The sequence below is a fragment of the Podarcis tiliguerta genome, assembly GCF_965153285.1.
Source record: "Podarcis tiliguerta genome assembly, chromosome: W".
NCBI classification, from domain to species: Eukaryota; Metazoa; Chordata; class Lepidosauria; order Squamata; family Lacertidae; genus Podarcis; species Podarcis tiliguerta.
Window position 1 is genome coordinate 12,392,993 of NC_139552.1, and position 22,251 is coordinate 12,415,243.

The window sequence follows — 22,251 nt, forward strand, 5'->3', positions numbered from 1 at the left end:
CGGTAATGACATGGTCTGGTCTTAGCATAGCTCCTCCTGCTGCCCATGAGATTGGGTGTCCTGGTGCTTCTGCCCCTGTGGAACCCACCCCAGCCATTCTGTTGGCTGAGGCCCACTCACCGGCAGCCCTGACCCTTTCCCCTTAAAAAGCAAATACAAACTATACAATAGCCTAACAAAATAGTAAAGCAAAACAAGCCAAAAACAATTATACTAAAAAAACCTAATCCCCACCCCACTCAACAGTTATCCCACCCCAAACCAAAATAAACTAAAATAAAAATACATAAATAAAAACCACCGTTCACAGTGGTGCAACAAAGTAAAAACACTTTTAAAACATTTTAAAATATGTAAAAAGATTTTTGACATTTGCTGCAGCAGTAGCAGCAGCACCAGTGTCCTTAAAGCTGTGGTGGTGGTGAGTGTAGACCCAGCCCCCTAGGTCTGGCGGAATTGGCTTGCAGGAAGGAGCGGCCTGCCCCAAGCACTCACAATGGAAGCAGCAGCAGTGTCCCAAGGCCTCGCTGAGGCCTCTTAAAGCTGTGGTGATGCTGAGTGTGGGCCCCGCCCCCTAGGCCTGGTGGAATTGGCCTGCAGGAGGGAGCGGCCTTCCCCAGCACTCACGATGAGATGTCTCTCATCTTTCTCTTGGCAATGCCCCACAGATTCTCTATGGGGTTCAGGTCAGGCGAGTTTGCTGGCCAATCAAGCACAGTAATCCTATGGGCACTGAACCAGGTTTTGGTACTTTTGGCAGTGTGGGCAGGTGCCAAGTCCTGCTGGAAAATGAAGTCAGCATCCCCATAAAGCTCGTCTGCAGAAGGAAGCATGAAGTGCTCCAAAATCTCCTGGTAGACGGCTGTGTTGACCCTGGACTTAATGAAGCACAGTAGACCAACACCAGCTGATGGCATGGATCCCCAAATCTACACTTCACACTGAACTTCAAGCATCTGGCATTGGAAACTTCACACTGGACTTCAAGCATCTGGCATTGTGTGCCCCCCCCCCCAATTCTTCCTCCAGATTCTGGGTCCTTGGTTTCCAAATGAGATGCAAAAGTTGCTCTCATCAGAAAAGAGGACTTGGGACCACTGAGCAACAGCCCAGTTCTTTTTTTTTTTCTTTAGCCCAGGCAAGATGCTTCTGATGTTGTTTCTTGTTCAGGAGCGGCTTGACAAGAGGAATATGTCATTTTAAGCCCATCTCCAGGATCTGTCTCTGTGTGGTGGCTCTTGATGCACTAACTCCAGCCTCAGTCCACTCCTTGTGAAAGTCCCCAACACGTTTGAATGGGCTTTTCTTGACAATCCTCTCCAGGCTGTGGTCATCCCTGCTCCTTGTGCACCTCTTTCTTCCACACTTTTCTCTTCTGCATAACTTTCCATTAATGTGCTTCGATACAGCACTTAGGGAACATCCAACTTTTTCTGCAATTACCGTTTGAGGCTTTCCCTCCTTATGGAGGGTCTCGATGATGGCTTTCTGCACAACTGTCAGGTCAGCAGCCTTCCCCATGATTGTGCTTCCTACTGAACCCATTGCAGGTGTTATGGATTGAATAGCTACTGCACCTTTTCACAATGTTCTAATTTTCTGAGTTTGTTAATTTGGGTTTTTTATCAGCTGTACCCCATAGTCATCAACAAATAAAGGCTTGACATATCTCGCTTTGTATGTCATGAGTCTATCTCATATATTAGTTTCACCTTTTAAGTTGAATTACTGAAATAAATGAACTTTTCCACGATATTCTAATTATCCGAGTTTCACCTGTAGGTGGCTACTATTCACTTGTAGGAAGATGTGCTAATTTAGATTACAACATTGCAGTGGGAGCAAAACCCTCCTTTCTTCTCTCAAGAGGGTTGGTCTAGTTTCTGTTGTTATGGAAAAATCCAGGTGGGAGGCTGCTCAGCCACCCAGCTCACCGGGCAGAGCTCGTAGGTCCTTGAAGAACAAAGAAGGTGTCCAGCCACCAATCAGAGCAAATAGCGTAGACCAAAGTTTATGGCACAACAGGTTCAATGAGGAATTGAATCCCTAGAACAGTGTGACAAGGACTTTTAAAAGTTCCTATCTTATCCCAGCATACAGTTCACTAAACATCTTCACTACATCAATACTCCATCAGAAAAGGGGAGGGTTATACATGACTAACATAGGATGTGTTGGGGTAACATGCAAATACAGGATATGTATTGGGAAGTACATTCTAAGCACCTACTGCAAGAGGACAATAGAACTTTGGTTTGCATAGCCTGCCGCCTGAGTAAGTCCAGAGGAGAGCTTTTGCCCAGCGATTGTCGCCTACAAGTAAAGTACCTTCCCGCTTGGGGAATTATGGCGGGGACCGAAGGGTTCCCAAGTCCTTGGCCAACGAAGCAGACTGGCAATGGAATGAAGAGAATCGGTGAAACCAGTGATTTTCTATGAATTTCCAAGTGTTTTAAGGCTTTTTTAATACAGACGGTTCTTTTCGGAAGTGGCCTGGCCTGACATTGCTACATTGTATCTAGTTTTGATTGGATTAACAGGGTAAGGAGGTTTCAATTGACTCAGTCCATTGTTCTCACAGCGGGAGCTGTCATCACCTTGTCAGCGCTCAGTGGAGCGTGCAAAACAGCTGGAGCTGAGCTGCCTCTGCAGAGCCATGGCATTGCTGCGATTGGCTGAAGGGCTACATTCAACGCAATCTGATTGGCTAGAGCGCATCATCATGCAAATACATTGTTCATTCATAAAATACATTGATCGTGTATAGCATCGGGATATGGGGTCAGAAATGGCGCTTTATTCTTGGGGTTTTGGAGTTTTGTGTGGTGCTTGGTGCAATGTTGGGGAGTCCTAGTGTGGCAGGGTTCCCTTGAGGTCATTGCCTCGGGCTCTACTTCTCTTACTCAGGAGTAAAACTTCGTTCATATGCCCCCCCCCCCCATTCCGTAACACTCTTCATATGGACTTCATGGAGTGTGCACTCTTGCAGGGTCTGCTTCCAGAAACTATTGCAGATGTATATATTTTGGCAGAAAGGGTTTACAAATATGCACGATGGCAAGCAGGCAGACAGGAACAGTTACAAATCAACCTTGGTCCTGCATAGCCTGGAAGCTGTTTCCAACTAGTGAAATAGAAACCTTTCAGCAACTTTTACAGCCATCTACAAACCCCAAAGTTTGTATTTTCTTTAGCTTTCTATAGAGAAGTGGCTGTTTTGTATATTGGAGCTTAATAGTGTATTAGCTCTCATGTTTTGTGTAAAGCAAGCCCTTGTTAAGTACTGTCAGCTGAATTGGGCTTGTGCCCAGAACTTAGCACACTAACCGATAAAACAGGTGAGGGTAACCTCTGGCCCTCCAGATGTTGCTTAACTACAGTTCTCATCATCCTGCCCATTGGCAATGCTGGCTGGGGCTGAGGAATTCCAGGTTGAGTGACGGCTTCCGGGTTGAGCGCGCCTGGCAATGGCAGATTTCCTCCGTCTCGGAGGGGACCGCTCTCCAAAAAGAAGGGTCTACGGCGAGGCGGAGACCCGCAAAAAACAACGGTCGGAGGAAGACCGTGGACCTGGGATCCGGCTTGTGCCATCAGCGCCTCCCCTACTCACGGGGAGACCCGGTTTCGGGGCTCCGGAGCGACGTGGGGTGAGCGGCGCGGCACTTTGGATCGATCGCTGTTTTCGGGGAGTGAAGCCGCACAGCTGCTGTCAGGGAAGCGCCAACTTTTCCTGTGGACATTCGGATTAAAGAAACTTTTGTAAGTAAATGGAAATTGGATTATAAATTATTGAAATTCGGTATTGGATGGAAGGTTAAAACAGGAAGCCCACCTTCCACTCTGTAGAAAGATCAAGGCAAAAGCGAAAGGACTGGAGCCTTTAAAAAGTACTTTGCAAAGAAACAAATCTGCCATCTAAGCTTTCTAAACCCCCCCTCGGAGGCAGGGGAAGAGGGGGAGACTCTTTTAACTGTTTATAGCCCTGCAGAGCAGTGGATTTTGAATCTATTTTCTACCGTCTCGAGCCCGGGACCGGGCTGCCAAAAGGAGGGAAAGAACTTTTATAACTAGAAATAATCACCAAAAAGAACAGATCAAGGGAGAACTGAATCTTTTCATCTTTTATCTGTTGGAAAGGAAAAATGGAGTTGAGCTATAATTGTTACTGAAAGGTGGATAAAAAATAGCCGAAGGAATTGTATCAGGCTGCTGTGGAAAGTTACAGAAACACATATCGGACTGTCACATTGTTATACTTTTGGATGGAAAATTCCCACACAGGCTGAAATCTTGCAGAGGAATACAAGCATTTGACCTTGGCAGTAAGATAACATTGAAAGACCAGGCTTGGGAACATGGAAGAAAAAATAACAGCTCTGTTTGAACAATTTTAAAAAAAACCTGTCTATTTTGGAATTTGGCATTTCGGATTTGAAGGAAAATGTACACAGCCTGGCTCAACAAGGAGAAAAACTAGCAAACTCGGCTCAAGGATTGAAATCAACTCAACAAGGATGGATACATGAGAAGAATATGAATCAAACAGAACAGGCGCTGTCTTCGCAAGAGAAACCGTCAGTGGAAAATATAGTAATAGAGCCTCAGATTGATGGACAAAAAATGGACTATGAGAGTAAAGAGCCCAAAGGACAGATTTGGAAAAGTAGTGCCATATATGGATTGAGTGATACAGGTCTAACAAGATCCTCACTTTCTGCCATCAAGGTTGTGTCATCTGCATATCTGAGGTTGTTGATATTTCTTCCAGCAATCTTAATTCCGGCTAGGGATTCATCCAGCCCAGCCTTTCGCATGATGAATTCTGCATATAAGTTAAATAAGCAGGGAGACAAAATACAGCCTTGTCGTACTCCTTTCCCAATTTTGAACCAATCAGTTGTTCCATATCCAGTTCTAACTGTAGCTTCTTGTCCCACATAGAGATTTCTCAGGAGACAGATGAGGTGATCAGGCACTCCCATTTCTTTAAGAACTTGCCATAGTTTGCTGTGGTCGACACAGTCAAAGGCTTTTGCATAGTCAATGAAGCAGAAGTAGATGTCTTTCTGGAACTCTCTAGCTTTCTCCATAATCCAGCGCATGTTTGCAATTTGGTCTCTGGTTCCTCTGCCTCTTCTAAATCCAGCTTGCACTTCTGGGAGTTCTCGGTCCACATACTGCTTGAGCCTTCCTTGAAGAATTTTAAGCATAACTTTGCTAGCGTGTGAAATGAGTGCAATTGTGCGGTAGTTGGAGCATTCTTTAGCACTGCCCTTCTTTGGGATTGGGATGTAGACTGACCTTCTCCACTCCTCCGGCCACTCCTGAGTTTTCCAAACTTGCTGGCATATTGAGTGTAGCACCTTAACAGCATCATCTTTTAAAATTTCAAATAGTTCAGCAGGAATACCATCACTTCCACTGGCCTTGTTATTTGCAATGCTTTCTAAGGCCAATTTGACTTCGCTCTCCAGGATGTCTGGCTCAAGGTCAGCAACCACACTACCTGGGGTGTACGAGGCATCCATATCTTTCTGGTATAATTCCTCTGTGTATTCTTGCCACCTCTTCTTGATGTCTTCTGCTTCTGTTAGGTCCTTACCACTTTTGTCCTTTATTATGGTAATCTTTGAACGAAATGTTCCTTTCATATCTCCAATGTTCTTGAACAGATCTCTGGTTCTTCCCATTCTGTTGTTTTCCTCTATTTCTTTGCATTGCTCATTTAAGAAGGCCTTCTTGTCTCTCCTTGCTATTTTTTGGAATTCTGCATTCAATTTCCTGTATCTTTCTCTATCTCCCTCGCATTTTGCTTGCCTTCTCTCCCCCGCTATTTGTAAGGCCTCGTTGGACATCCACTTTGCTTTCTTGCATTTCCTTTTCATTGGGATGGTTTTCGTTGCTGCCTCCTGTATAATGTTTCGAGCCTCCATCCATAGTTCTTCAGGCACTCTGTCCAGCAAATCTAAATCCTTAAACCTGTTCCTCACTTCCACTGTGTATTCATAAGGGATTTGGTTTAGATTGTATCTTACCAGCCCAGTGGTTTTTCCTACTTTCTTCAGTTTAAGCTTGAATTTTGCTATAAGAAGCTGATGATCTGAGCCACAGTCAGCTCCAGGTCTTGTTTTTGCTGACTGTATAGAGCTTCTCCATCTTTGGCTGCAGAGAATATAATCAATCTGATTTCGATGCTGCCCATCTGGTGATGTCCATGTGTAGAGTCGTCTCTTGTGTTGTTGGAAAAGAGTGTTTGTCATGACCAGCTTGTTCTCTTGACAGAACTCTATTAGCCTTTGCCCTGCTTCGTTTTGAATTCCAAGGCCAAATTTGCCAGTTGTTCCTTTTATCTCTTGATTCCCTACTTTAGCATTCCAATCCCCTATAATGAGAAGAACATCCTTCTTTGGTGTCACTTCTATAAGGTGTTGTAAGTCTTCATAGAATTGGTCAATTTCAGTTTCTTCAGCACCAGTAGTTGGTGCATAAACTTGGATTACTGTTATGTTAAAAGGTCTGCCTTGGATTCGTATCGAGATCATTCTATCATTTTTGAGATTGCATCCCAGTACAGCTTTCGCCACTCTTTTGTTGACTATGAGGGCCACTCCATTTCTTTTGCGGGTTTCTTGCCCACAGTAGTAGATATGATGGTCATCCGAACTGAATTCGCCCATTCCCGTCCATTTTAGTTCACTGATGACCAGGATGTCAATATTTATTCTTGCCATCTCATTTTTGACCACATCCAACTTACCCAGGTTCATGGTTCTTACATTCCAGGTTCCTATGCAATATTTTTCTTTACAGCATTGGACTTTCCTTTCGCTTCCATGCATATCCGCAACTGAGCGTCCTTTCGGCTTTGGCCCAGCCGCTTCATCAGCTCTGGATCTACTTGTACTTGTCCTCCGCTCTTCCCCAGTAGCATGTTGGACGCCTTCTGACCTGAGGGGCTCATCTTCCAGCGTCATAACTTTTATATGCCTGTTGTCTTTGTCCATGGAGTTTTCTTGGCAGGGATACTGGAGTGGCTTGCCGATTCTTGCTCCAGGTGGATCACGTTTGGTCAAAACTCTCCACTATGACCTGTTCATCTTGGGTGCCCTGCTCGGCATAGTTCATAGCTTCTCTGAGTTCTTGAAGCCCCTTCGCCACGGCAAGGCAGTGATCCATGAAGGGGGAAATTTGATATAATATGGTTTTAATAAGCATTTTTGGGGGATGACGGAAGGAATTTATTTTGGTTCCAGGGAGTAAGATAAGGAAGATGAAACATTAGGATATAAGGGCATGTTATTATAGGGTTTAAGATTAGAAGATTTAAAGTAAATTTTCTTTTTCTATTATTGTTTTTCTTTTTTACAAGGGGTAAAGGTAGATAAGTGAAAAAGCACTAAAAGTTGGATGGAATTTGCCGATTAGATTAAAAATTGGAATACAAAGAGGGAGGTGGGAGGAAGTCAAAGAAACAGGTTAAAAAAGAAGGAATTTGAAACCTTGAGTTGTTTGGGTTTTTTCCCCCTCTCTTTTTTGAGTTTTTTTGAGATTTTTTGTGGGGGTGGGGGTGGGGAAGAGGGTTTCTTTTCTTCGTTTGGGTTTTCTTTTGTTTTTATTTCTTTTTTTCCTCTATTCTTTTCTTTTTTATGTGTCTTTTGTGGATATGTTGTGTTGTGTTATTGGAAAACTCAATAAATATTATTTTTTTAAAAAAAAGGAATTTCAAGGAAGCTTTTGACTTGCCCCTACCTACACCTACCTACCCACTGAACGAAGGAGCAAGAAAGCAAAAGGCAAGTGCAGAATTCCAGAGTTTTCCAAATGCCATGGCATCTCAATGGGGCTACCTTGCCAATTGAAGGTAAAGCAAGCCATTTGACAGGCCATCATGCATGAGGATGGTTTTTAGAATGGATTTTAATCAGACTTTGACTTTTTTCTAATTAAAGATAGTGCCTCACGAAAGCATGGAGCTTTGCAGGGTCCTTTGGAGACTGTGGAAAAGATTGTGCAAGAGAGAGGCTTGGCACCAGAAGAAATTCATAACTTGCTAAACATCGCACTCAGTGCCAAGCTTGGTAAAGAAAAAATGTTTTTGCTTCTCTTTCCCCTTGGCAGTAAAGTATGTGTAGCTGCATTGCCATGCCTTCTCCCTTAACAAGAACCTGGGCTGCTTCTAGCTTGTGAGAAATTATCAATAGTGAAGATGTTAAGAATGTTAAGCAGTGTCTTTCAGTGTCTTGCAGGTACAGTGATAAGCACTAGGCTACTGGAGAATCTGATTCCCATTTCCCATTTCCGATTCTGTTATTTCAGCTGTGTCTTGGCTCTGTGCTCACAAGTGTTCTAATGACTTTCAGGTAACTTGGAAAGCATGGTAATGATGTCTTGGTTCTGAAGAATGATATTTTTTTCCAGTCTGACTTATTTATCCTGGTGAGGATTAAGCTAGATGTTGTACATGCTGACCATCTTCCAGAAGGTGTTTGTTGTCTTGGTCTTGCTTTTGCTTACTGATACCTGTCTTCTCCCTATAGGTGCTATGTGTTATTTTGAAGGAACTAGCTTTTATTCTGACATTAACCAAAATCAAATAGAGTAGTTTCTAACCACACAACAGGACACAATGTAAAAAGTGGGACCTTCAAAAAACCTGTCCCATTTCCTGACCTGTTGGTGCCTCCGGTAATGGCGGAATTCCTCTGATCGGGAGGAATTTGCCCCGTGGGAATTTGGGTCTGGCCGCCACGGCGAAGGCGGAGACCCGCTAAAAATCACAGGCGGGAGAAGCCTGTGAGTGTGGGATTCGGCGGGCACCCTTTGCGCCTCCTCTACTCATGGGGAAACCCGGTTTCGGGGATCCGGAGCAACGTGGGGTGAGCGGCGCGGTGCTTTGAATCGTCTGCTTCTTCCACGGAGCGAAGCCGCATAGCTGTTGCCGGAGAGCACTGACTTTTCCTTGTGGACAATTTGACTTCAAAGTAATTACCCGTGAGTAGAGCTGAAGCGGGAGAATTGGATTTTTAAATGTCTAATTTGGTATCGAAACGGGGAGGTTCAACACAGGAAGTCCGCCTCCCCCTTTTGTAAATAGACTGAAGCAATGAGGCTGCAAGCTGAAGTCTTGGAAAGCCCTTTGTAAAAGACTAAATTTCCATCGGTAAAGAACATTAAACCCCCCTTGGAGGCGGGAGAAGAGGGGGGGAAGTAGTGGACTGAGTATGCCTGCAGGAGAGAGCGAAGAGAGCTAAAATACCACCGCTCTGACCCTGGAAACGGGCTGCTAGCAGGACTGACGTCTTTTGGAATGTTCATTGACAGCGTTTAGAACGTTCATTGACAGCTAGCCAAATAAGAGAGACACATTATGTAGTGTTTTTGTATTGTATTGTATTGTTCATTTTTTTTTCGGTTTTTTTTTTTTTTTTGTAGTGTTTAAATTGTTGGAAAAGTAATAAATATTATTTAAAAAAAAAAAACCTGTCCCATTTCCTTCCTTTTCCTGTCTTGTTCTTTCCCAATGGGCGCCGATCACAGCGCACCCCGGGTGCACGGCATGTTCAGGTATGCACGCAGGCAGGCAGCTATCCAATGTAGATCCCGCCCATTCCTCCCTCCACCTCCCTCAAAGACAGCCACGCAGGCAGCTATCCAATGAAGGGAGGGGGGGAAATCCTGTTCTGCATAGCTATCAATTCGGGTATGATAGTCTTATGTTTGCATACTTATTGGGAAATAAAACTAATTTAAATAAAACTAAAACTATTTTATTTTAGAGCTAGTATTTGTGTGTATTCATGGTATTATTTGTAGACCCAGTAGATGACAGTGTGGTGTGGAGAGTGTTTTTGGCAGCGCGTGAAAGGATAGAGGGTGGAAAGTTGACCGTTCAAAGGCACTATAAGCAATATATATATCCACATTTTCCTAGCTACGTTTTCACGTAAAAGTATACACTCGAATACATTTGAATCAAATGCATTTGGCGATTCTCTAGGCGATGAGATTGGGGGAAATACAAAAACCCATTTGGATACATTTGGATACATTTAGAAAAGTACAGCATTTTGAGGAAAAATACATTTGAGTAGAAAAATACATTCAGATACATTCTTAAAGTCAATGAGAAAGATACAGCAAAAACGATACATTTAGATACAGCGAAAAACGATACATTTCCCCAAGGCACAGTTTACGTTCTTGTAGGGTGTTAAGGCAGAATACTATATATTTGATATTGGTAGGGTCATTCTCCTTTATTCCCTTTATTCTCCTTTATTCCCTTTATTCTCTGACCCTGACTCTCTTACGACACAGTGACCATCCCAGAGTGTGGGCACAACTTCTGCCGGTCCTGCCTGATCCAGTGCAGCGGGGCAAAAAGGAGGCTGGCTTCCTGTCCTGCTTTGCAGGGTATTGAGGAGGCATCCTGCTAGCCAAAGGAGACTCAATACCCTGCAAAGCAGATAGCAGCAAGGAATCAGCTGCAAGGGGGTGGGGCCTAACATGCCAGTGTTATAAGGGAAAAAACTGCTCCTTTTCCCTTATGGGGTACCTAAGAGCCCATATAGAGCCCTTTTGTAGGTTCTCTATCAGTAGGTGAAAATAACAGAGGCCAACCAGAGAATATTGAGAAGCAAAGCAGCTAGTAAGCCAGATCTTTTTCAACTGTTGCAACAGGGTGCTCACACACACACCCACGCAGGAGGGAGGAGGAGACCCTGAACCATGCATGGCAAGTCCTTTTATAGACATTTGAAATTGCCCACCCTGGAGCCCAAGACCACCCCTCCATACATCATATATACATCACAGAAGGGGTGTTGCCCAAGACCAGCCCCCAATACATCATACATACGTCAGAGAAGGGGCAGTCTACAGCAGAATCCTGTCTGGCAGGAAACCTGTTGATGGGTTTACCTGGCTGTTCATGGGTTTACCTGGATATTCTTTTGTGATGATAACTACTTATGGTATTTATATATGTGTTTATATCTTAGACCTTCTAATTCTCCTAACATCAGGAATTGACCAGGTGGTGCAGGATGCCGCCCCCCCCCAGTATCTGTTGGAAGCAGATTTAGGAGTGGGGGGTGGAAGCACCTACTGGTGAGGAGCACACTTATTCTGGGGATGCTTCCTCCTCCTCCTCCTCTTTCCACTTCTCCCTGGGGCCTCAAGATGAGAAGTCAGAGACTTCCGGACTGCTGCGGAGGAAAATGTCGGTGTGCTGAGTGTCGTCTGCGACACGGAGCCGGCAGAGAGGCTTTGAGAGCAGCGCTAGTGCTCAGCGCACCTACTGGTGGGGAGCACACTTATTCTGGGGGTGCTTCCTCCTCCTCCTCCTCTTCCCACTTCTCCCTGGGGCCTCAAGATGAGAAGTCAGGCTGGAAGTCTCCTCGGAAAAGACAAAGGAGCAAGCATGGCTGCCTTTACTCTTCTCCAGACCAGTTAGTTGGACTAGAAAACATTCCCATCCAAGTTCTGCAGTGGTTTTCAAGCAGTGTGCTGTGGCAGCTGGGGTGCCTTGAATGATGGTCAGGAGTGCTGTGGGAGACACTGGCCTCTGTCCCTCTCTCCTTCCCTCCCTCCTTGGTTACCATCTCTGCCTCCCCAAGGCTTGCCCAGATGTTCTCCCCCAGAGAATGGTGCCTCTGGGGCTGGCCAGGGAGTGTGGGCTGCCAGGAGCTGAGGCAGCCTCAGAGTAAGCAAGCAAACTGGCGAGGGGCCCTTGCTGTTGGGAATGGACAGGCAAGTCCCAGGCCCCTGGGGGGCAGCGGGGGCAGCTCAGAGACCAAGAGGAGGACTCCTAAGGAGAGGGGAGAGGAGAGGAGGCTGAGAGAGCACTCCGCAAGGGAGCGTGTTCGAGAAAGGGTGAGGGGAGGCAAGCTTGGCAAGCAAGGGGGGACCTAACTGGTCTCCTGAGCCCCACAGGGGTGCCGCAGAAAGAAGGGAGCTGGTCCAGGGAGACGTGGACCCAAAAAGGTTGAAAACCTCTGTACTTTTATTTCCTCCAGTAAATTACTTTGCTATTATAGCAAGGCCACTGGACCCAAGAAGCCAGTAGAATATTCATCTCCTCTCTTTGTGGCTCAATCAAAGCTGAGTTTTCCCTTTTCTTGTCAGGGAGAGATCTGTCGCTGCCTGGAGATTCTGAGGAAAGAGAGAGGGGAAATTATGGCCTATCAAGCAGACCTGGACAAGGAAAGCAAAGACCTCCTTGTAAGTGTCACTATTGTTACTAGTGAGGGAACAAGCACTTCAAGAAGCAAGTCAGGACTGAGGAGGGATGGGGAAATCTGCCCATTTCAACTTCTCCCTATTTCTCCTTTTTCCATATCAGTTTGTTATTTATTTATTTATTCTGAAAATGAATCAAATGCTAGGGTGGCTACCTTCTCGTATAAATATTTTGATATGTGCTTTACCCTCATAAATACATTTTTTTGGTGAACATTACCTGGCTGGGTCAACCTTGAAAAATTCAGAGGTGTGAATTTCAAAAGATTGCTGTTTCGGTCTCCACATTTTTTCCAAGAATTGCGAATTAGGTAAGTTCACCTTTGAATGCAGCTAAATGGAGTTTATTTCCCATTGTTGTTTATTATGTGAAAAGCAGTCAAGGAGAAGCCTGGGGACTTGTGAGCTGAGAGGGTGGAAGCAGTTCAATTCAAATCATAATTCTCTTGCTGATGTTTTGAAGGCTGACCATCTTCCTCACTCAGACCTCCTCTTTTCTTGTAGAAATTAACAGAAACGGAGAGGCTGAAGACTGTGGAGAAGTTCAGACAACTGCACCAGTTCCTGGAAGAAGAAAAGCGTCTGCTGAATCATGTGGAAGAGGTGGAGAAGGAGATTGCAGGGAGAAGGGACTAGCAGCTGGCCAGACTCTCCAGGAAACTCTCCTCTCTCGAGAGGATCATCCAGGAGATGGAGGAAAGGGTCAGCAGCCAGCGAGTGAATTGTTGCAGGTAAGACGGTGGCAGGAGCAGCCCAAGGCTCCAGGAAAAGGCCACCTCCCATCCTTTCTGTGCCCCTTTCATGTATGCAAGGAGTGTAGGGGCTCAGTTGATGGAGCCTCGAGTCAGGTTTGTAATGGACAGGAACACCCAAGAGACCTGGGATGCTGAACTCACCTGAATGCCGACTAGAGATTCTTCAGTCTTCTTGATGGAATGGGAGGGGATTTCCTGCTCCTTGCTGATGATTTGCCTCCAAATGCCTTCCCGCTGGGCAATGCTGCCTTCCTGCCCTGGGCTGGGCTTGGCCAAGCATGTTGGTACTAAAGGGTTAAGAGGTAACAAGTCGCTCTAATCACTGAGCAGCTGGAAGTCATTAAGCATCCAGGAATGTGAGTTAGTTTGTATAAATAGTCAGTTCACCCATGTGTCTCCCCCACCCCTTTTTGACCTGACTCACAGACTCAGTTTGTGGCCATGGGCGTGTTTGCTGATATGAGTTAAGTTTAGAGTAAAGTTTTCTTTACGCCGGAGATAAAAGCATGTGTGCTTTATCGCCAGGGTTTTTCTTTTGTAAATAAAGTTTTTTTTCTGAGTTCCAAAGTGCTTGCTCCAGGATTCTTCATTGAAAGGTACTGACTCTCCTGCCTTCTTCAACCGCTGCACGAAATTCTCTGCTGAGATAAGACTTATGGCGTTGGAAGCGCACTGGACGTTTACTTAACATTAAACTAATTAAAGTTTAATGGACAGGTTATGGTTGTTTGTACATAAAGAAGGAGATAAGGAGTACAGTTCAGAGTGATTTATGAAAGGACTGGAGTGAAGACAGAAGCGGTTGCCGACAACGAAAGCCTTCAAAGCAGCTTGAGTCCTGCAACGTGCCTAGAAAAAAGTTTTAAACAGGCACTGCGCAGTTTGTACTCGCTGGAAGACGTCTTATTCCTCCAGGAGCCACCTCGGCAGCTGGGAGACGGTCTACAGGTGTGTGAGTATCGTTCCTAAGCCCCAGGGAGGATGGCAGAGTCCCAGGAAAGTTTCGCTGTCCCGTTTACGCGACTCAATGGGGAAAATTGGCAAGATTGGAAGGCTAGAGTAAGGGTTTGGTTGCAAGCAAAAGAGTTGTGGAGTTGTATTGAAGCACCGCCTTTACAGGCAGCTGCAGACGCGTCTGTAGAAGACAAAGCAGCAGCAGCAGCTTCACAAAAACGCGACAGGAAAGCCCAAGGTCTATTAGTTTTGGCAGTGGGACCAAAGCAAATGCCTTATGTTTCTGAGTTAAAGAACACGCATGAGGTCTGGACGGTTCTGCAGCGGCTAAATTCCAGAAACACTGCGGGGGCCAAGATCCATGCTACAAGATGTTTGTTCGATTTACATCTCCAACCGGGAGTGTGTGTGAAAGAACATATTGCCAAAATGGTGTCTGCCTTTAATCAACTAAGACAGCTGGGCATTCCTTTCTCTATGGAGCAGCAGTCATACATATTGTTGTCTTCTCTTGATAAAAGCTATGAGACACTATGTCAGAGCTGGCTCCGGGTCCCAGCTCACCAAGGACCAACGCTAGCTGGTAGTACAGTATCAAAGTCTTTACTGAAGAATAGTCTCCATTTCCAAGTCTCAGCGTCCCAGCTCTACGTCTGGACTTTAGACCGGCGAAGCTCTGTCTGAGTCTCCACCCCCTGTGCACCAGTTTAAGACTCTAATCTTACTCCACCTCTTCCTTCTCTCTCTCTTCCTCTGGGTCTTACTACCCCCCGGGGTTTCTTCTCTCCTGGACTCTTCTGACGCGGACGTTGACCCCTCTGACTCCTCCCCCTCTCTTCGGCGGGCTTTAGGACCTGGCTCCCTACCCGGGCTGCCCACCTTGCCGCCCTCCTGTACATTTGAACTTGGCGCGCGCGCGCGTTTAACTTTCCTGATGACCGTTTCCTCGCTCCCTGACGAGGGTGTGGTCACTCCTGCCTCACGTTCTCCCTCTGCCTGCGCGCTCCCTGATCCCGATGCCTTGGACTCCTCCCCCCTACTGCACTCTGGGGGGGACGCTGGTCCGGATTTCCAGCTGCTACTCTCTGAGTCCCCTCTGGCCCCTTCTTCCCGAGGTGTCCCCCTGGGCACTCCCCTTGCCCTGACCATGGGGGCCCCTTTCTGTGAATCCTCCGAGTCACTGGAGAGACTCAGAGACCTCGGACTACTGTCGTCGCTGACATTTCCTTCAGACTCCTCCCCCTCGCTCTCCGTTTCCTCCCTCTCCTGTGACTCTTCTCCTGAACCCCTGACACACTAGCTTTAACTTTGGAAGCTATGCCTTCAGCTGAATTAACCCTTGAATACATTTCTTCTCGGCTTGCAGATGAACAGGATAAAAGGCAAAGAGAAAGAGGTTTGTCTTCAAAGGGGAGTTGTGCTGTGCCTAAGAGTGGGGATGCTGAGTTTGAGAACACAGTAAATGCTTTTGCAGCTAGACACTGTTTTCGCTGTGGTTCCTCTTCCCATTTAACCAGGAACTGCACACGTGAACCTGGTCAAGACAGCACCAAGGCTGGTACTCCTAGTTACCAGACAAGGAGTTCCAGGGGACGTCGAAGAAGAGGAGGAGGTCGTGGCTACTCCCACAGTACACAGCACTTGGCTTCAGCAATGGCGTTGATGCAAGGGCGTGGCCAAGGCAGCAATCTACGCTGGTTGATACACAGTGGTGCATCTCACCACCTGGTGGCGCCATCTAGTGTCCGTTTGCAGAATTGCAGGCATTTGCAAACCCCTAAAGTTGTGACAATGGTAGATTCAACTAAACGTTCCTTAGAGACCGTAGGCACAGTGTTCTTGAATTGTTTGCATACAGAAATTGATGCCTATGTGCTAAAGGGAATGAAGGGGTGTATTTTGTCTGTGTCAGAACTTGATAGAGATGGGTTTAAAACTGTGTTTGAAAATGGGGTTTGCACTATTTCAAAGAATAATGTATCTCTTTTGCAGGTGGAATGCAGAAATGGGTTATATTATTTTGAGACAAGTCCAGATGAAGTTGAACAGGTTCATGCTGGTTGTGTGAACTCGCCTACCCATAATTCTTGTGTTCATTTATGGCACCGCTGTTTGGGACATATTAATTTTCAGTATGTTAAAAGGCAACCTGAATTATCAGAAGGGTGCAAAATGAACAAATGTACTAAGTATTTGGATTGTACTGCATGCAAAAGGGCGAAGGTTCATAGATGCAGCTATCCCAGTTCAGGTAGGAAATCTGACAAAGTATTCCAACTTGTGCATATGGACCTATGTGGCCCAATGCCTGTTGCTAGCATGGGAGGTTCGAGGTATGCACTGTGTCTCTCGGATGACAAAACAAAAGTCACATGGTTTTTTCCTCTCAAAACAAAAGCAGATACTGCAGAAACAGTTAAAAATTGGGTTCATGCAGTAGAACTTGAATTCGGTACTAGAGTACTTGCTTTTCAGACAGACAGAGGGTCAGAATTTACCGGATCTGTGTTGCAGAATTTCTTTAAGAAAAAGGAAATTAAGCATCGTCTGTCTACACCTTATTCCCCCCAAGAAGGAGGCGTGGCCGAACGTAAAAAACAGGGTTCTGCAAGAGTTGGCAAACTCTATGTTGTTTGATTCTAAACTCCCTCAAAGTTACTGGGTGGAAGCCTGGCAGACGGCTACTCATATTCTGAACCGAGTAGGACATTATTGAGATGGAGGCGGAGTCCAACATGGAAACGAAGGTAGTTACTAAGTAATTTCGCTTACCCTTATCAAAGTTTTAAGTGGTTTTTATCCTCCCTTGTTTTTATCCGAGAGTTTTAATGATCTGCTGGCTGTGCTGGCTGTCTTTTAATATCTCTCCACTTGTGTTATTTTTGTTTTATCTGGGTTGCTCCGACGCCCCGGACTCGCCGCCGCCTCCCTAACTGGGAGAGATAAGTGAAAGGTTCTCCTGGGCATAAATCCTCTGCCCTGTCGACCAGCTCTTTCCTTTTAGTTTTTAGCACAGTGCCCACGACGGTCCCCCTGCAAAATTGATTTATGGGCCATGGAAAACGCCCAAGAGACTCTGACGAGGCATTATCCTCTCCTAAGCCTAAGCAATCGAGGAAGGGTTCACTTAAAGGAGGGAGCGGCCCCGAGGAATGTACTTACTCAATAGCAATTCAAAATCGTTTCGATCCTCTAACTGCCCTTGAAACAACATCCAAAGATGAGGCCCCTGAGACGCTACAAATTGGAAACGCTAATGGTAACACAAATGGTCCCTATCCGAAGGAGGTGTTGGTAGCTAAATCTGCGGACTGCACAGGATGCGAGCAACTCCATCTAATAATTAGAACTCTAAACTGTATATTCAAGAAAATTGACGGCCTATCCTCTCAGCTGTATAGCCTTCAGCAAAAACTGGATGACCAGCCGGTACAGACAGCCCAAGATGGGGCAGTAGATGTTCCATTGTGCCGGCAGAAAGCGCCACCAAACACTGATCGTATGAAGAAATGCAAATACAATCTCAACCCTTCACTGAATCGTCAATCCCTGACCCTACATCCAAGGAAGATTTCCCTAACCTTCCGGGAAAGGGACCCAAGTTGGGCAACGCTACATGGGACTAAAGAGCACCTCAGATGGCTTCTAAAACTCGACACATCACAAATAGATCTTTGTGCTGTGCTTCCCTTAAACCGCCAGAACAGATATCAGAGAATGATGCTGGCTTTCCACTCTGCAAAAATCCCCTCTCTTATTATTAAGCAAAAAGTGTTTTTGAATAGTCTTGGCATTTTTCCAACGAGAGTTTTCATGGATTCCATAATTAGACCCCTCCTATCGGAGGGATTAACCAAGGAGACAGTACAACCTCCCCGTCGTGAACCACAAAAGAGGGCTGAGCTGTACACCCCATGCCTGGGCCAGTCCCATAGTACCTCCACTCCTACAACTAAACACTACGATTGTGCCAGTAACTCTTTGACACCCCAGGAGGAAAGAGAGCTTATTGCCTCCTTTGGAGAGTTACCAGCGATGGAACAACAAGAAATTATAAATAGGCTGGACTTACTTAAACTTCAGCTCCTAAGTATCGCCTGCAACGGAGTTCCTACGAATAATACCCACTCTAATTTAGCGGTGCCATGCCCTATGGAACTGGAAACAACAACTCCCCAATACCCAGCATATAAGGTGCCTTCTGCATTGGATGGGAAGGTCTCACTGCTGGAGGCAGACTCTTCTCCTCCCCTTCACGCTGGTAACTCATCCCTGCTTCTAATAGACTTATCTGTTCCCTCCGTGATTAACCGATCAAAGAATGGAACTCAAGATAACACCCCCCTGGATAAATCGTCGCCCCTTCACCCCTCCATGCCGGACTTGGAATCAACATACATCGAAGATCATCCACGACCTGAGACGGTAGTGGCCACTCCAAGTCAGGCTTCTCCAGCGCATTCCTGTCCATCAAAAAGCCAACAATTACGTGAGGAAGACACTACAGTGTCGAGAGTCACCACAGAGTGGTCTGAAGACCCAGCAGGACATATAAATCAAATGATCACAAGTGTATCGGTTAGATCCCCAAAGAGGACGGCTCCAGCGGACTTGGCAGGAGCCTCTTCAGAGCCTAGTTGGGCCCGACAGCTAAAAACGCCAAATATTATCCCTACTCACCAGGATGCTAACTCTCTTCTGCCCCCCCAAAATTTTGGCCCTCGCGATTTGATCGTGCCACAACTGGCTCGCACCAGAGCAAAAGACTCACCACACCAGGACGACAACTTTCAGCAAAGGAAAATAACGGACTTCTTTAAGGGAGCGTCCTCGCCGCATAAGAGCCCCCCACAAGAATTTAAATGACGGTTAGCCGGACAATCCAGAAAACCACCAATATCGATCCTCTGTTGGAACATCGCTGGCTGGCGTAAGAAAAAATGTGACCCAGAATTCCAGTCGTATATCAACTTGTTTCATATCATTCTATTGCAAGAAACTTGGGAGGAGGGTGAAATTGCCATAAATGGTTTCGACCTACTATCCCTTCCAGCTTGCTCCTCCCAGAAAGGAGGACGGCCGAAAGGTGGCCTAGTAATTGGTATCTCACTGAAGCTGCATTTCAAATTTTCATTAGTTTTGACTGCTCCCCCTTATGCTTTATCCGGGTTGATGTCGGGGGTGAAAGTATCACTGCTAATCTCCAATGTCTACCTCCTGCCAGGGGGTTCGTCCCTTGAACTGCATGATAGATGGGAAATATTAGAAGATCATTTAGTATCATGCCGAGTCAAATATCCCAATAGCCAATCCTTAATTGGTGGTGATTTCAACGCACGTATAGCAGCAAATTGGGCCGATTTAATTAAAGCTAAATGGTGGACTGCTCCATGCCTCGACAACTATGATTTGAGACATGCCTTAGGGAGAGCCTCAAAAGACTCTAAAGTAAACGAGGCTGGAGTACTTCTTTACCAAATGGCTATTCGCTTAAACCTAGTACCCCTGAATGGTTGCTGCCCTCCTGATATACCGGGGGAGTATACCCACCTAGGCATAAAATCAAACAGTGTACTAGATTACCTTTTAGCCTCGAGTGACCTGATTTCGAAAGCTCTCTCTTTTAAGATTGACAATATTCAGTTCAGTGACCACCTTCCACTTGCTGCTATGTTTGACCTGGACTGGCATGGGGATGAGCACAGTCATCCAACTCATTTAGATACTAACACAGAAAACCCGGTAGAGGGTATTAATACGGCATTACGAGTGAAGGGTATAAAGTGGTCTGTAACGCAGGCTCAAAAATATTCTGAATTCTTTCAGCAGGAGATCATACAAACTTATTCAGCCCTTGGCATAACCTCATATGAACACGATCAAACTATTAATCTATTTGCCAATCTGTTGAATGACCTCACGTCATTCTTTACTGTCCCAACCCATCAGGCAAATTGGGCCCACTCCAAGATAGGTGCACCGTGGTTTAACCATAATTGCAAACAAGCCAAACAACATCTTTGTGCTATTTATAATGATTACAAATCCTCAGGGGCGATTACGCTTCCCATGGAGTACTATCAGGCAAAATCAGCTTACAAATATGTGCAAAAAAAGGCCAAACAGGAATGGCAACTGAACCGCTGGCAAGCACTTATAGCTGCCTCAAGTACCCGTAATTCCCGAAAATTCTGGCTGTTGGTTAACAGAAAATCTAAAAGATACCCCTTAACAGTTATTGCTGCCCCAGTTTGGGAATCCTTTCTAAGGAACTATTTTGCCTTACCAGACCTTAATATTAATACAAGTGATGGATTCTATGAGCAGCTCCCTCTTTGGCCACCCACTGACCCGGAAAAAATCCACGGACTCATTTCTAATCTTAAAATCAGAAAAGCCCCCGGTCCTGACCTAGTCCCGGCGGAAGCTATAAAACTTCATGCAGACTGGTGGGCGAAAATCCTGGCCGCTATTTTTGATGCCGTAAACAACAGTGGGAAGGTACCAAGAATATGGAAGGATGCGATTATTGTTCCAATTCATAAAAAGGGCCCAACAGATGATCCGGGAAATTACAGGAATATCAGTTTATTGTCAGTAATTGGGAAAATATATGCACGGTTCTTGTTAACTAAGCTTATTAAGTGGGCTGAAGAGAACAACCTGATTGGGCCTGAACAGGCTGGTTTTAGACCGAATCAGTCAGCGGTTGATCATGTCTTAGTTTTATACCACCTTGCCCGGAAATATTCCTCCCCAAATAGAGGCCAACTTTGTGCGGCCTTTATTGATTTAAAGGCCGCTTTTGACAGCATCCCCAGAGGATTACTTTGGGGAAAGTTGGCCCGATGGGGAATAGACAAAAGACTTCTGTGGCTAATAACTAAATTGCATGACGGATCGGCCGCAAGGGTGAGAATCACTCCGGCCGGCGACCTCTCAAACTCAGTAACTATCAATAGAGGTGTTCGTCAAGGATGTATCCTTGCTCCGACCCTTTTTAATCTATTTATAAGTGATATGAGGGCGCCTCTGATAGATTCTCAAGAAACAATCCACGCCCCCCGTCTTGCCCAATATCGTTGCCCCCTTCTACTCTACGCAGACGACGCAGTAATCCTATCCTTCTCGAGAGTCGGCCTTAGGAGGGCATTAAATTTTTTTGATGTTGACTGCAAATCAAATTTTCTTACAATTAACCATGTTAAGTCCAAAGTCCTAATTTTCACCAAGAGTCGAAAAACCTATAATTGGAGAATAGACGGAAAAGCTATTGACCAAGTCTTTAAATTTCAGTACTTGGGAGTCCTTCTCCAACACAACATGGGCTGGAAGGTCCATCTTGCATATGTATTAAATAGAGCTAAAGCCCTTTCCTTTGCACTACTGCGTTTTTTCTTTTCAGATGGGGCTTTCCATATTCCATCAGTATTAAAAGTTTTCAAGGCAAAGGTGATCGCAACAATAGCATATGCAATCCCATTATGGGGGTCTTTTGTTAATCTAACCCATTTGGAGGTAATCCAAAACCAGCTTCTAAGAAGGTTGCTAAAATTACCCAGGTGTGTAAGCAATACTGCTATACGACTGGAACTAAATGTTACATCCCTAGAAACTACATTATGGAAATGCATCCTCTGTTACTGGTTGGCATTATGGCATAAACTTCCAAATCTCCACTTGATACAGTGTCTCTGGAGAGATGACTTCCCCAGCCCCTGGGCAAAAATAATACATGGGAAACTTGTGTCCCTAGGACTATCTCCATCTGAACTATTAAAATTGGATTTAATTTCTGCCAAGAGAACTATAACTCACAAATTAGAGGAGATGGATTTACAATTTAATATTGCGACAGGTGGTGGCACCTGTTCGCCGATAAACCTTGGCTTAACACCACCAATGAAACTCCCATCTTATTTAACTACCTTATCCGTGGTGATGCACAGGTACGTCTTTATAAAGGCTAGATTTAATGCTTTCCCATCAAATGTGTTGGGTAACAGACTCTCCAACGGACAAATCTCACTCCTCTGTGACTGTAAAAGTGGATCTATAGAATCATTATATCATATAATCTTCTGTTGTCCATTACATTCGGCCTCACGGTCCAAGTTTCTGGCCCCATATTTATCGAGAATTGCCGACGGACCTCAGGAAGCCCAAATAATATACTTATTAAACAACGAAGATACAAGTAGATCCCTTGCTGTCGCTAGATACCTGATTAATGTTTTATTTCAAAAGAGGAGAAATGGATCACTGTATGACTCTGACAGCTTAGCTAAACTTAAGAACCATC